A 14,716-nucleotide genomic window follows, 5' to 3' on the forward strand; every position below is an offset into this window, starting at 1 on the left:
GCTTCCCCCTCTTCTCAGCAGTAAAGGGGAAGCAGCAATAGCTGCGTTCCCACACACACTGCATTGGAGCTCAGCTTAACCAAGAAGAAAGGCCTGTGTCCCCATGTGGTGGGGACATTCCAGTTTAGATCAGAAAAACATGCCTTCTGCTCAGTGCTTTTCCAGTGCTGTGAGTTCCCCAGACGAAGCCAGCAAGGAGCAAGGGCTGCTCAGGTTCTAATAATGTTTACTTGATCTTCCACTAATGAAGTTTAGAGAGTTGTGTAAATTATTACACCAGCTACTCCCCTCACGGTATCACTTTCAGGGAGCACAAGAACTCTTCCAATTCTCTCTTGCTGTCTCAGTAGGAGATTTCTTGCTCCACTACCCATCACATCCTTACAAAACTAAATGTATCACCACTGCAGGTTTGTCACGTTTGCCCTCTCCTTGGAGATATTGGACAGGTTTATTGTTAGCTACAGACCTAATACTGAAACCAAGTAAGTGGGCATGTTCTAACATGGAGCTTCTTGACAGGAGGGTTAAAACAGAGCTGCTAACAGAAAGACTAAAATGATATGGAGGAGGTTGTCGCTTGGGTTGCCCTGACTTTCTCCTCACTGAGGCAAGTAGTAGGGCTTTTTTCTTTATGAAGAAATAAGTATGACAATCTCTGGACCAGGGAAGTTCATGTTTCGAATCGTTCCATATAGACTGACCTGTCACAAGTGGTGTGAAACCTATGAGAGTGCAATTGTGCCAGGCAGCAGAGCATCCCAAACAGGACGCTTGCAGTTTGGGGTAAATTGGTAAGATTCCAAATCTGATGAGAAGACATGGGCTTTTCCTTCTCATTACATCTTATCAGAGCAGGAAAAAGACTCCTCTCTTGCCTTGCACATACCCAGAAAACAAGCTGTGTTTTCTAGTGGTTTAGTATAGTAGGTGTCCTGAATATATGAATTGTTATATTACATAAGTGTTCAGAAACACAAAAGCTTTTACTTGCTCTAATAGCCAGTACTGCTTTCCTCTCTTTGACCCTCTGTTGTGCAGCCACGACTGCAGCATTCAGCTTGGCATTTGGACATCAGGCTCTGTTGGCCATTTGCTCCTCTGCTATGTATCTGGATGCACCAAAGTCCTCTGGAGCCTTGTCCTTCTCAAAGATGGCAGCACAGTGTTCTGCTGCTCTGTGTATCATAGCATACCTGGAAGGTAAAATCAGGTTGATCCCAGGCTAAAGGATGTTGGGCATGTGGCACACAATCTATGGCAGGGAGATGGTTAACATCCTCTCCCTTTGCAGGCAGAGCTTGCAGCTGCCTATCCAGCCTGCCAAACTGAAAGGGGATCCAGCCCTCAGGGAAATGTGTCTGGAGTTATTTAATCCCAAAAGGATTATAAAGAGAATATGCTCCAAGGACTCTCTCAAGCTCTATCCCTGTTAAAGAAAACCAAAACCAAACCCCCCAACCAAAACCCCCTTCCCCCAAAATGGTTTGTAGCAATAGGTACCCTTGAACTTTCACTGAAAAACATTGGAAAAAGCAGTGGGAATGTGGTCAAACTGTTTTTGCTGTGCTCTCCTCTTGACTTGCCAGCCCCCATTGAGATTGTCAATGCTGCTTCACCGGAAAACTTATTCTGCTTTGGCTTCCATGGTGCTATCATTTCCTGCCTCTCCTCCTACCTCTTTAATCTCCTTCAGCACATCCTTTGGAGGACCTTCTTATCTTCCTCCAGCTTTTGTATGGGTTTTATCAGGCTGAGCCTTTTATCCCCACCTCTTCCTCCTCTGTATCTTATCCCTGGTTAATCTCAGCCATTCTCCCTACTTCTGTTCATCTGTTCCCTTTTTGTTTTGTGTTTAGACTGCAAACTTCTTGAGACAGGGCCTCTTTATTTTATACTTTTACAGTACCTCCAGGGACATGAAATCACAGACTGGATTTAAGTCATTGAACATAATAAAAACATTAAAAGGAAGCTAGTCTGAAATGTTGCACACACACATCTTTCTTGTTTTCAGCAGCAGTCCAAGGCAGTGCAGCTTTCATTTCTATAAACATGTGAGCATCACTCTCCTGTGCAACATAATGGGATAGAGCAAAACCACTGGTTCACCCCCTAGAAGTCACCCATTGCCTCACCAGCTGGTGAGGAGGAATAGGAGGTTCTATTCCTTCAATGAGCAGCATGAAGAAGTCTTGGTTACCCTGGCTATATGGCAGATCAGTGTAGTTCTGCTGATACCCAGCTGCTGCCATGCACACCATACTTAGCTCATATCATGCAAGGCGATGTGACAGCAAGGGGAGTTGTCCATTTGTTTTTGTGGTTTTTTTTTTCCTACTTTCCTCTTTGGAGGGTCCTAAGAAGGACACAGTCTCAGGTTGTGCCAGGGGAGGTTTAGGTTGGATGTTAGGAAGAAGTTCTATACAGAGAGAGTGATTGCCCATTGGAATGGGCTGCCCGGGGAGGTGGTGGAGTCGCCATCATTGGAGGTGTTCAGGAGGAGACTTGGTAGGGTGCTTGGTGCCATGGGTTAGTTGTTTAGGTGGATTGGATTGGTTGAAGGGTTGGACACAATGATCTTGAAGGTCTCTTCCAACCTGGTCTATTCTATTCTATTCTATTCTATTCTATGAAGCACTGAATATTCTCTAAAAGAACAATCTGGGTGTCTTGACTTGCACCCATTTTATATTTGGTGGGCTCTGGTCACCACTTTTCTCTTGAGTCCTGCTTTACCTGATCTCATTCAGAAGACAAAATGACTTTGATTTGGTGGTTTTGTTTGTGTTTTGTTTGTTGGTTGGTTTGTTTTTTGGTTTTTTTGAGGAGCTTCCTTCCTTTTCTACAACCTCTTCTCTAAGGAGCCATAGAAGCTACTAACTGCCACATTAATTTTAAATGGGCTTCTCCATGCAGCCACTCATCTCTGATGGCAACAATTCACCTCCAGCCAGTGTGTGCTCTCTTTGAGGTCTAGCTCCTTGATTTTTGTGATGCTTCCCAATGATGCCAGAGAGCACCAGGATCTTCATGGAGCCTGGTCACTCCATACAGATATCTTCTTGCCCTTTCACCTCCCAGAAGCCTGGAGCACTCACATGGCAGGCTCCCACCTGAGCTCTCTCAAGTTTTGAATACAGCTGGCTGTAGGCAGTAATCCAACCTCATCATTTCCTCCTCAACTTCCCAGACTTTCAACTATAAGTAGATTTCTTTGTGGTCTTTGCCATCAATAAGTGAATCTGGCCCTCTAGGTATCTTCAAAGCTTTTCCCATGAGATACACGAGGAAGTAGCAGATGATTTATTAAGATCTAGTAAGCCTTTATTCACTCATTCAGGACCAAATTAATTCTTCTTGCTGCATCTTTTATTGAGACACCTCTGCTCTATTGAGAGGATGATTAGCTGTTTCAAAAAGTAACTGCAAATTGCCCAACCACCTGATATTTGCCTGAAAAAGGACAAATGGTAGATCAATTGGTAGAAGAAAAGTACCCTTTGGATTAATTACACCTGAGTGAATTTGTGCAGGAAATACCTGGAGAAAGGCAACAAGCTGAATGGGACATACTGAACCAGAATCTCTGATCTAGTACGAAGGTGTGACTGTACTCATTGCATGCTCTTAGCAAATTTGTCTTGCTGCCTCTTGATGCAGTACTCGGGGTCACTGCTATTACTGACTCATGACAGTAAAACAGTTTCTGTAATAACAACAACAATAGTGGCTGGTTGTTAAAATTTGGAAATAATTCATATGGATAATTTTTATAAATCTTGTGTTGGGTAGGATGGGAAATATCACTGCAGGTGTTCAGGAGGGGACTTGGCAGGGTGCTTGGTTGCATAGTTTAGTTGGTTGGGTGGTGTTGGATGATAGGTTGGATGCGATGATCTTGAAGGTCTCTTCCAACCTGGTCTAGTCTATTCTATTCTATTCTATTCTATTCTATTCTATTCTATTCTATTCTATTCTATTCTATTCTATTCTATTCTATTCTATTTTCTTCACTGAGAGAGTCATTTGCCATTGGAATGTGCTGCCCAGGGAGGTGGTGGAGTCACCATCACTGGAGGTGTTTAGGAAGAGCCAGGATGAGGGACTGGGTGCCATGGTTTAGTTAATTAGATGTTGTTGGGTGTTAGGTTGGACTTGGTGATCTCAAAGGTCTTTTCCAACCTGGTTGATTCTGTCATCTATATGCCATCTATTCTTTGCAGTGCAATCCTGGAAGTAGGACAAGGCTCTTTCCCCCATTTTCTGTCTTTCTGAATTTCAGTTCCTCCTTCTGTAATAAAGTAGCAGTAATTTTGCAGCAAAATAAGAACAAGCCAGAGTATGAGTTAACTGACATACAACAGTCCTGCTCTAGGGCAGTATATGGAGATTTACATATGATCTACTGAGAATTAGGAAATGGAGGTCCACCTTGCCCTTTGTTTCCTGTTTTGTTCTTTGTGAGTTTTTTTTCACTCTTTTAGTGATGCTGTTGAATGAAGCTTGAGTAGTGACTTCATTTTATTGACTTGAGCCATGCTACACTTTGCAAAAAGTAGTGATACTGGCCTGTGAAGTATAATGATGGGTCATGGTACTAGGATGCCTTATTACACCATGGGAAGTATATGGGATGACTGGTTCCATCACTGAAGTCCTATAGAAGCATTATTTATCCCACACACATGCTGCCTTCAAACACTTATAAGCAAAAGAGGCATTTCAGGAATAGGTGTGTACAACCATGGAATTATAGAATTATCAAGGTTGGAAAAGACCTCTGAGTGCAACTGTTAATATAGCATTGCCAATTGCACCACTAAACCATGTCTGTAAGTTCCACATTGACATGTTTTTTGAACACTTCCAGGGACAATGTTCCCACCAGTTCCCTGGGCAGCCTGTTCATAATGCTTAACCACTCTTTCAGTGATTATTTCCCCCTCTAATTTTCAGTCCAAACCTCCCCCGGCCCAACTTCAGGCTGTTTTGTCTCATCCTGTTGCTAGTTACCTGGGAGAAGAGACCAACTCCCACCTTGCTACAACATCTTTTGAGGTAGATATATAGAGAGATAAGGTCTCCCCTGAGCCTCTTTTCCTCATACTAAACAACCCCATTTCTCTCAGCTGGTTCTCTAGACTCTTCACCAGCTTTGTTGTCCTTCTTTGGATGAACCCCAGCACCATGATGTCCTTCTTGTAGTGAGGGGCCCAACTGAATACAGTATTCAAGATTTGGTCTCAGCAGTGTGAGTAGAGTGGGACAATCACTTCCCTGGTCCTGATGGACAATATATATATGTGTGTGTGTGTGTGTGTGTATACATATACACATACACATATATGTCTGTATCTATCTGGATTTGTACTGTGCAAATTCACGCAGTCCTGACCTCTGAGTGAGGGAATATAGTTTTTGAGTTCCTGGGAATTGTCTTGTGCATTAAAGAGACAGGCACTTGCATAAGGAATTTGCTATTTGAAGACCTGATACCATATCTGGAGGGGCACAGGGAGACACTATTGCAGCTGCAAAGCCAGCACTCTAGAGGTTGCTCATGTAGGTCCAGACACAATGCTAGGGTCCAGAAAAGACACAGAGAGAGACATGGTGATGGAGAAGGTAGCTTTTCCTAGCATTCCAGAAGTTAAAGTATGGGAAGAGGAGGCTACTTTATGCAACAACTGTGATGGCACTGAGGCCATTTTGTAGCTCAAAATTCAGGCATTTTGAGCTATCACAGTTCTGTTGAAATGTATATGCTTGTATACAAGAGCATTGATTCTGAATTTACCCACCACCTTCTAAAATTGTAGATGTGTTTCTTCACAACAAAGACCTTTCTTTCTGGGCTGTTTTTGTTTAAGCTTTGTATGTGTTACAGTCTCCTTGAGAGAAACACCTTTATTATGCCTTTGCTATTTTAATTTGAAAGATGACTGTAGACCTCTAACATCTTCAGCTACAGATCGAAGCCTGAGCCTGGCATGTCTTGTTCAGTTTAAAAGTAGTGATAATATTAACAGCTGTTAAGACTAGATGGAAGTCTATTCAACTAGTTTATTCTGTAATGGTTGAAGCAAACCTCTATTATTTCAATTTAAACTGATACGTGCCCCATGTTAAGTGAGCTAGCAAATACTTGTGGTGAAATTTTCAGTGTTAATTCAAAGTCATTTTGGTAAAATCCAAGCTCCTCTAATACACACCACCTATACTTGCCATTTGCCTCTCTTGGGGAAGAGTGATTTAAAGCTGATTTTGATTAACCAAGGAAACAAAGCTAATATAATAAGCTTCTTTAGATTTCTGTAAACCAGAAACACTAACTGGGATATCTCAAAAGCTAAAACCTTTTCAGTGCCCTGTTCTTCATTGTGGTTATCATAATTGCATTTGTGTTTTAACAGCATGCATTTTGAAGTGTTGTGGCTGCACAGTGTCAGGTTAGTGAAGGAGAAAGCACCCCTCCTGTGAGAGGCCCTAATGCTACTGCCCTAAGACAATATGCCCAGAGTTCCTGACTGCCAAGGGCCCTTGTACTGGGAAGGGAGATGTACTGTAAACCACACTCACACGTTAGTGGGAAGTATTTCTATTCTCACCAACGATTATGGTTATGCCTTTAGCTGAAGATGTTGTTTTGGGGCAGTAAATTGTGCTATGGGTTGTCTGTCTCCCTCCCTGTCTGGGTAGGAAATGGATGTTCTGAATGTCTGAACCTCCACATGCTCCCAGGTTTTGTGATCATCTTTAGTTTCCATTTGGTAAGAGGAGAGTCTGAAAGGTACATTGCAAGGAGCTGGCTCTTTGTATCAGAAGCCCATAAATTACTATGTCTTAGGTTGTCACCACATCTCTGTCTCATAAATGAAGCTAAAGCACTGACTGCCACAGCAGAAAGTGGGATTGCTGACAGACATCCACTGTGGTGCCAGGCACCATCACTTCATCACCTGATGCATGTGGAGAGCATCTGTGCTCCACAATCAGGAACCAGCATGGGACAGGGAGCCTCAGGAGACTGCTGATGTGGGACAGTTTTGCTCAGGACTCTACAAATGATGCTTTCACTGCTGTAGCCTTTAAAAAGTACATTAAGTTGGACAATGTGAGAACCACCAGCCTCATGACGTCCACTCTGTTCCCATCTCCACTGAATCTTCTTATCTCCTTCAATGCCATACCCAGCTCAATGTGAGCAGGGGTATAAACAACTCCAGGTATTGCACTTGGTGTCTTACCTGGGGTACTTTGCCTTGCATGAAGGCAAAGCTTTTGTGGAGCCTGGCCTCCACATCTGAAATGTTACCCCAGGTGCTGGTGCAATGCAGCTGTCACATAAATACCTTATATGAAGGGGAGGCCTTATCAGTAGACTAAGCTGGACCCATGGTTAATACATGATAATACATGGTTAATACAGGATAAATATTTGGTTTAGCATATGGTTAATTGGTTACTATAGAAGACAGGAGGTCAATGGGCTTCTCAATTTCTGTAACACCTGCATGCTTATGAGAACAAGAGGACACAGTATCAAGCTGCACTAGGCAATGTTTAGACTGGATGTTAAGAAGAAATTCTTCACAGAGAGAGTTATTGCCCATTGGAATGGGCTGCCTGGGGAGGTGGTGGAGTCACAATCATTGGAGGTGTTTAGGAGGAGACTTGATAGGGTGCTTGGTTGCATGGTTTAGTTGATTAGGTGGTGTTGGATGATAGGTTGGACACGATGATCTTGAAAGCCTCTTCCAACCTGGTCTATTCTATTCTATTCTATTCTATTCTATTCTATTCTATTCTATTCTATTCTATTCTATTCTATTCTATTCTATTCTATTCTATTCTATTCTATTCTATTCTATTCTATTCTATTCATAATCCGTAATATTAATGTGTGTAGCAAGTCTGTAATATCTACTGATCATTTATTAACTCTTTATACAGTGTTCCCTTAGTGCATGTTGTAAATTAGTTGACCATGGTTAGACTACTCAAAAACTTCCTTTTTTCCCTAAGAGAGAACGAAAAAATCAATGTGTTCTGGAATTCAGTTAAAAAAACCCCAACCAACCAAACAAAAAAAGCAGAATGGGAAGTCTGTAATGTGGTCCAGGCACTCCTCACAGGACTTGTTGGACTGGACTGTTCTGGTGCCTTGCTTAACTAAAATATCACTGAGGTACTTGCTTTGCATGATGTATGAAAAAGGATAATCTCTTATGTAGCAGATATCCTAACCAAAAAATTGTATTTTCATGTTACCAGAAAACAAGGTTTTCATTGATCTAAACTGAGCTTTGCAGGCTTTGGAATTTTCATTTTGTAGAAGATGAAAAAAAGATCTTAGTTTTCATTCTCATTCTGCTTAGGAACACAATTAACTTGGGGGAAAAAAAAAAAAGGAATTCCCTTAGCAGCTAGCAAGTCTAGTGTTTCTGCATGCTCCTCTGAAAAATAAATGGGATTACTTTGTTTTAAAACTGCTTTTAGCAATCTCTGTTAGAGCCCTAAAATGCACAGGAGGGCATGATCCTTCTTGCTTTGAAGTCCCTGGCACAGTATCCATTGACTTCACAGGGAGTGGGATTGACTGAATAATTGTATTGCGGTATGAATGTCTACCCTGACACGGCACAAAGTCACGCTGAAAGCCACTTGATGTCATTCTAATCCTGTCTCCTCACAGTGGTGTTCTGGAGAATAGAGTTGGGTTTTTTTTCCCCCCTTCCTATTTATTATTTGCAGAAGGAACTAGTTAACAAATAGAAAGGACAAAGCTGAACGACTGTGCCATTAATCTCCAAAGTAACTTGGTCTGCCGCTGAAGTGATCAACTGCTCCGTGCAGCAAGCACTAACAAGGGATTTTTAGCTAGCAGTGCTTTAATGTGCTAACGAGAAACCCTTTAGGAAGTATCACCCAGGCATAAGGCTGAGTCTTGAAATGCCAGTCCTGTGAGGTTGGCAGAAGCCTCCATACTCACCAGGGTTTTGACCAGAAAACTCTCCAGTGCTTTGTGTTTGAGCTATCTAAAGAGGAAAGACCCACCAGAAAAGAGTAAGAGGGGGCGATACACAGGCACCAGTGCTGGCAGCACTAATGGCTTCACCCGTGTAACACCAGACCCCTAACAGAGGATTGCCAAATGCAGCTTTCATCTACAAGCTTGTGCCTGCCAAATAAACCATGGAGGTGCGAATGATGTTTTGGCATGGCTGTGTCTGTCTACACTGGAAGACTTTTGCTGCCAGTGAGATCATTGCTGGCTGCAACCGAGGCAGATGCCTGGGATAGATGAGGCCCTTACAGTTTGTCTCCTGGGAATAATTAAAGCTAAACCATGACACTTAGCCACAGACTTTTGTGCTTGGGGTGCCCATGGGAATACCTGGGAAACACAGCTGCCCTGAATGCAGTGGTAATGTGCTCCTTGGCTTGGTGAGTGGAGAGGAGGGATGAAATGTCACTTCCCTTCCCTCTGCCAGGCACCTTGAGGGAGGGCAATGCTGGCCCCAAACATCCTTCTGAGTGCTAGCCCTGGGGGTGTAAATAGGGGAAGATGGAGAGTCACTGCCCAGGGAAGCTCTGAAGGTGCCAGGTTTTCCTAGGGCTGCTGGCTCTAGCCTACCTGAGGTATCATGTAGGCATTTTGCTTTAGAAAGATAGCACTGTTGTAGTGGAAAACATGGGAATAATTTCATACTGACTGCAGAAAATGTGGCCTTTGTCTACACCTTGGCATGGAGCAGAAAATGGCTTGCACAACCCTTTTGAATACTCACACTGGCAACTCTGCTGCAGGCTGGGGGAGGACTGAAAACCAGAGACATAAGCTGCCTATGTTAGACAGCATGGTCAACCACAGAGACAGAGCTGGATTTGAGGTCAAACCACAGCATAGACTGTGAGGAATGTGAAGGCAGAAGTGGCTTTAAAGCTTTCCTAATTTCCCACATGAAGAAGTGTTGTCCTGCTTCTGCAGCCCACTGTGGCAGCTCAGAAATGCAGGTGGGTGCATTTCTGCCATTGGTTGCCCAAGGTGGGTGGCAAACAGCCCTTCTGCCACAGGCACAAGGAAACTCCCACACAAGGAGTGTGCTGGAAGCCTCATGGCTCTTCCACGCAAGGACTGTGCTGGTACAGCTTGCAGTGTGCTTTCCAGATATTTATAGCTCCAGGGTCTTCCACTGCATATCTAGGGATGGAGGGGGAGACTGCTGCTGAACTTCTGGTTGCTTTTCCACAGCAATCTGAATCTCTCCACTTTATTATGTGATTGGGGGATGACAAATTTCCTTCTGTCCTATATATACCCAAAACTGAAAGATGCCAAACCAACACAGGCTGGTGGCAACATGGTGAAGCCAAGGGTCTTGTTGGCCTTGTTTTTATGTTCAGCTATTCCAGAACACAGAAATAGCCAGGCAAATCCTGGGCTTTTATTTCTTTGAGAGTTAATTTGACTTGGCTAGGTAGGGCAAAATTTTCAGATGCTCAAAGTGGCCTCTTTGACAGGCTAAAGGGTAAAGTTTCAAGAAGTCAGTTGTGAAAAGAAATTGAGCCTGTAGCTTGCTGATGTATGTTAAGTAGGACTTTCTTTCACTCTAAAACACACCGGAAGGTTGCAGCACATCACATTCCATTTTCAGCTGGCTGAGAGTAAGCTTTGAAAAACCAAACCCCTGATGTACTCCTGTTAATCACTGATACAGTCTTTGATCTGTTTGCAGTTCAGTGTGTCTGATTGACTCTTCCCCATTTTTTAACCAGCTTTCTATTTGTGCCTTTCTTCTCAGTGTATCTGTTCTCCATACAGTTGGAGCAAGCAGTAGAAGCCGTAACAGTAAGTGCATTTTTGGAGTATTTCTGATCAAACAGTGAACGTGTCTTTGCACAAAATTTCTAGCACCATTCTAATAGACAAAAAGGATTTGGGATAATATCTGACCTGCCCAAACTCTCCTTCTCTGAAGACATTTCCATTTCCTCTGTGATGTAGACAATATTTTCCAGAAGTCTCTCAAAGTTACTCCTCGAACTCACTCCTCTGAAGACTGGCAGAAAAGCACCATGGCTTTAGGGCAGAAATGAATGTGAGTGAACACGCTTCAGGCACAAACTTCTCGATCTCTTTTTCACCATTCAGCTTTTACCTGAGCCTGCTTGCATTGCTCTGCAGACTCTCTGCAGACTGGACATTAGGAAAAAAATTTTCACAGAAAGAGTGGTGAATGTGCTGCCCAGGGAGGTGGTTGAGTCACCAACCCTGGATGTGTTTAAAGGTTGTTTGGATGTGGTGCTTGGAGATATGATTTAGGGGTGAACCTTGTAGAGTAGGGTTATTAGTTGGACTTGGTGATCCTGAGGGTCTTTTTCAACCTGAATGTTTCTGTGATTCCATAATTCTGTGACTCTCAATTGATGGTGCAATAAACTGGGGCAGATACAGTTCCCCTAGTAGTGGGTATAGCACCCCATCACTTGGCTGTGTAGGTGTGTGTTCACCCCTTGGGTCCCACACTCTGCTTTCACGTGGGCTTTCCACAAACACTTCCTTTTGGTGAAACACATTGTCCTGGTTTTGCTGGGTCAGAATCCTAGGCCAGATACAGGCTGCCGGCCATTAGCAGATTGGAGTCAGACAGGGCAGCTGACCTGAGCTGGCTACAGTTGCATCTGGGATCATAAACTTCACACACAGTATAAACAGGGAAGTTTGCTGAGGATGAAGACTTCTGATCTTGCTCCTCCTCTTCCTGCTCTCCTTTTTCCTTCTCTTCTTTCCTCTCTTCTGTCTTCTCCCCATCATCGAAGGGTCTCACCATTCTGCTCCTGAAGACTGCTTTCCTGTTTATTGTCACCATCCTGCATTCACTGGGCCGAGTATAAGTTTATATACTTTATATTGGTGTTGGTATTAGTTTTGTTGCTTCGTTAAATCCATTTTTATCTCAACCCATGGATCTTATCTCCTTTTCTTGATCCTTCTTCTCTGCTGGGAAGGAGTTATCAGGCAATAGAGCAACTGCTATCGTCTAGTTCCTGAAACAAGCTAAATGCAGACAGATGCTTACATGCAGGTGATGGCAAATTATTATAAAAGACAGCTCACAAAAAATTAAAAGCAAATAACTGGGCAAAACACTCCCTACAGGGCCATGCTTCTGGCTCAATTCTGACACCGCGGCACAAAGAAGAGTCATGAGTAAAGTCGACATGCTTGGCTGCTTCTGCTGCAGGAATTGGCTGTGTTTTGCTGTTGGCATATAAGCAAGATGAAGAATAAGTTAGTGGTTCAGGTTCATTGCTGGTTTATGCCGAGGGCAGTCAAAACGCTAAACAAACCTCAGCACAGAAAGAGCATCACAGGAACCGAGCAGTCAGTCACTTTAAATACCCTAAATCCTCCTCAAATTCTCCGTTGAGGTTGAAGTGAGAAAGGGCTGTTAGAGGCATTCTTACCTTCCCTGATAAGGCAAATGTTTACCAGATACAGGAACCAGTCTTCCTCCGTTGTCTTTAGATTAAATTGCCTGATAGAGCAGAAGACAGAGTTAACTTTTTGGTTTACATCCAGGGCAGAAAGCCCACAACAAAGTAAGATGACTGAATTCACTCCTGAGAAAACCACTTGATCATTTTGTCTATATGGGAGGCACAAACCTCAGATTGCATGTTTGGCAACATATGAGGTCTCTATACATATATAGTCAGTTGATGTTGTTATTTCCCTTAAATGAGGTCTCTTTTGTCTCTATTTTTGAAGCAGTTCTCCAGGGAGGTTAATTTGTATGAAAGTAGAGTGCTAATTGCACAAAACAAGCTGGGGTACTGCAGGAGGATAATTAAATTAAAAAAAAAAGAAAAAAGTGTGGTGTTAATACAATTGTGGTGCTAATTAAATAAAATTGGTGACAAGTGTCTATGGCAGAGCAAGTGTAAGGAGGAAAACCTGACAAAATGATCTGTTAAAAAAATTCTCACAGATATTATAGCTCACTGGTAACTGAGATGAAGTAAAAGCAATCACACTTGAAAGTGCTGCACCAGTGCCTGATCTTGCTCTCAGCAAAGTGGGACTTTTGCCAGTTCAGGCTCTAATGTTCCATAAACTGCTGCTAGGAAAGCGGTGGACCCTTTTCATTCCTGCATGTGTTTCAGTGGGGATTAATTCAGGACCAGTCAAACAGACTTGGGCAACAGCTCCCTTAGCAACATGTGCAGTTGCGCCTGAGGTACACCCATCAGCCCCTGCTTCAATAGGAATTACTGGTGGTTCATGTGCTGGGAGACCTGCAGAGGCATGGAGTAGGCTGTGCCAGTGGCACACCATGGCTTCAACCTCAGTTGCAGCCAGATTTCTAGACCTCCACAAACAAAAGGTGCATCACTGCAGGCCCTCCTTTGCCCATTGTGGAGCAGGGGGGTCCTTAGTTAGCATCCCAGCTCAACTTCCTTCCTCTTTGGCATTTATTAGTGGCTCACAGGAATCACACGACACCTCTCACAGCCCTGGCTTCCTCTTCAAACTTGTCTGTCCCCAGAATTTTCCTGTGGGGCACCGTCTGATCTCCAGAAGGTCACTCCCCCCACCTGGCTGCCCCAGGGACACTGCCAGTTGCACCTGCAATCCTGCCATCAAGATTTCCAGCATCGACACCCACTGGAAGTCTTGGTGAGAGCCCTGCTGGCCTCTGCCATATTGAGCACTGGAAAGGGGCTTCTCATGAACCCTGAGTTTCCTCACAATTTATGTTGATGGAGGAAGCCTCCCACACCCCCTTCCACCCACAAGCCAACAACCCCAAGCCATTTCTATCCTGTGTGGTCCTGAAATAAATAAGAAAGTCCCTTCAGATGTGAAACAAGCTTGGGCTGTCTCCCTGAGTCAGCAGCCTAAAACAATGGCAAGGAGGACTCACCTCACAGCAATTTTTACCCTCTCAGGGGTCACATTATAATACAGCAGACCCTCAGCTGTGGTTTTTAAAATGCATTGGCTTGTTTTGGGAAGCTGGCTTGAACAACTTCACCAAGCTTGCAGGAAATTAATTGTGATCCTTCATACAACAGGAATTTTGCTTTCGACTTTGCTGGGAGCAAGATCAGGACCTTAATGCCTACGGGAGAATTGCCAGCTCTGTCGCTTGCTGGAGCAGGGGGAGCTGGGGGGATAAGTGATTTCTCCATGTAGGTGGCTCAGCTGAGAAAAAAGCAGAAAGGAAAAAAGTTCCTTTTCAGGTCAGCTCATATTTTATGGCACAGGCTGCTGGTCACTGCCCTATGATATTACTGGCCAGAATGAACAGCTGAATGCACAAATTACTGTCCTTGTTTCTATTCTTTTTATGTTTTATGGATGGTAATCCTTGGGGAGAGCTCTCCACCTGGGATCTAATACCTCTGCCCCTCTTGAAGGGGTTTGTCCTGAGCAGAATCTGTGAGGCTCCACCACCCACTGCAGCTTCTTCCCTGGAGGTTAATCCTGCTCTGCTCTCTGTTCTCCTGATATATGCTGCCGGGCTGCAGGTGGATGGGGGTGTCGTTTGTTATAAACATGTCTTTAATCCCAATTTCGATTTCAAAAGAGAGCTGCTTGAAGAAAATTACTGATATTATTCAGCCTCAAGCTTTTATTAATTTTCCTGAATTTGAATTCATCATCTTTCCTATTAGTGTGACTTTTGCTTTGTTGCAGTGGTCT

This window comes from Melanerpes formicivorus, unplaced genomic scaffold, assembly GCF_026170545.1.
Source record: "Melanerpes formicivorus ecotype bairdi unplaced genomic scaffold, bMelFor1.0.p_v2 SCAF_53, whole genome shotgun sequence".
In the NCBI taxonomy this organism is placed as follows: Eukaryota; Metazoa; Chordata; class Aves; order Piciformes; family Picidae; genus Melanerpes; species Melanerpes formicivorus.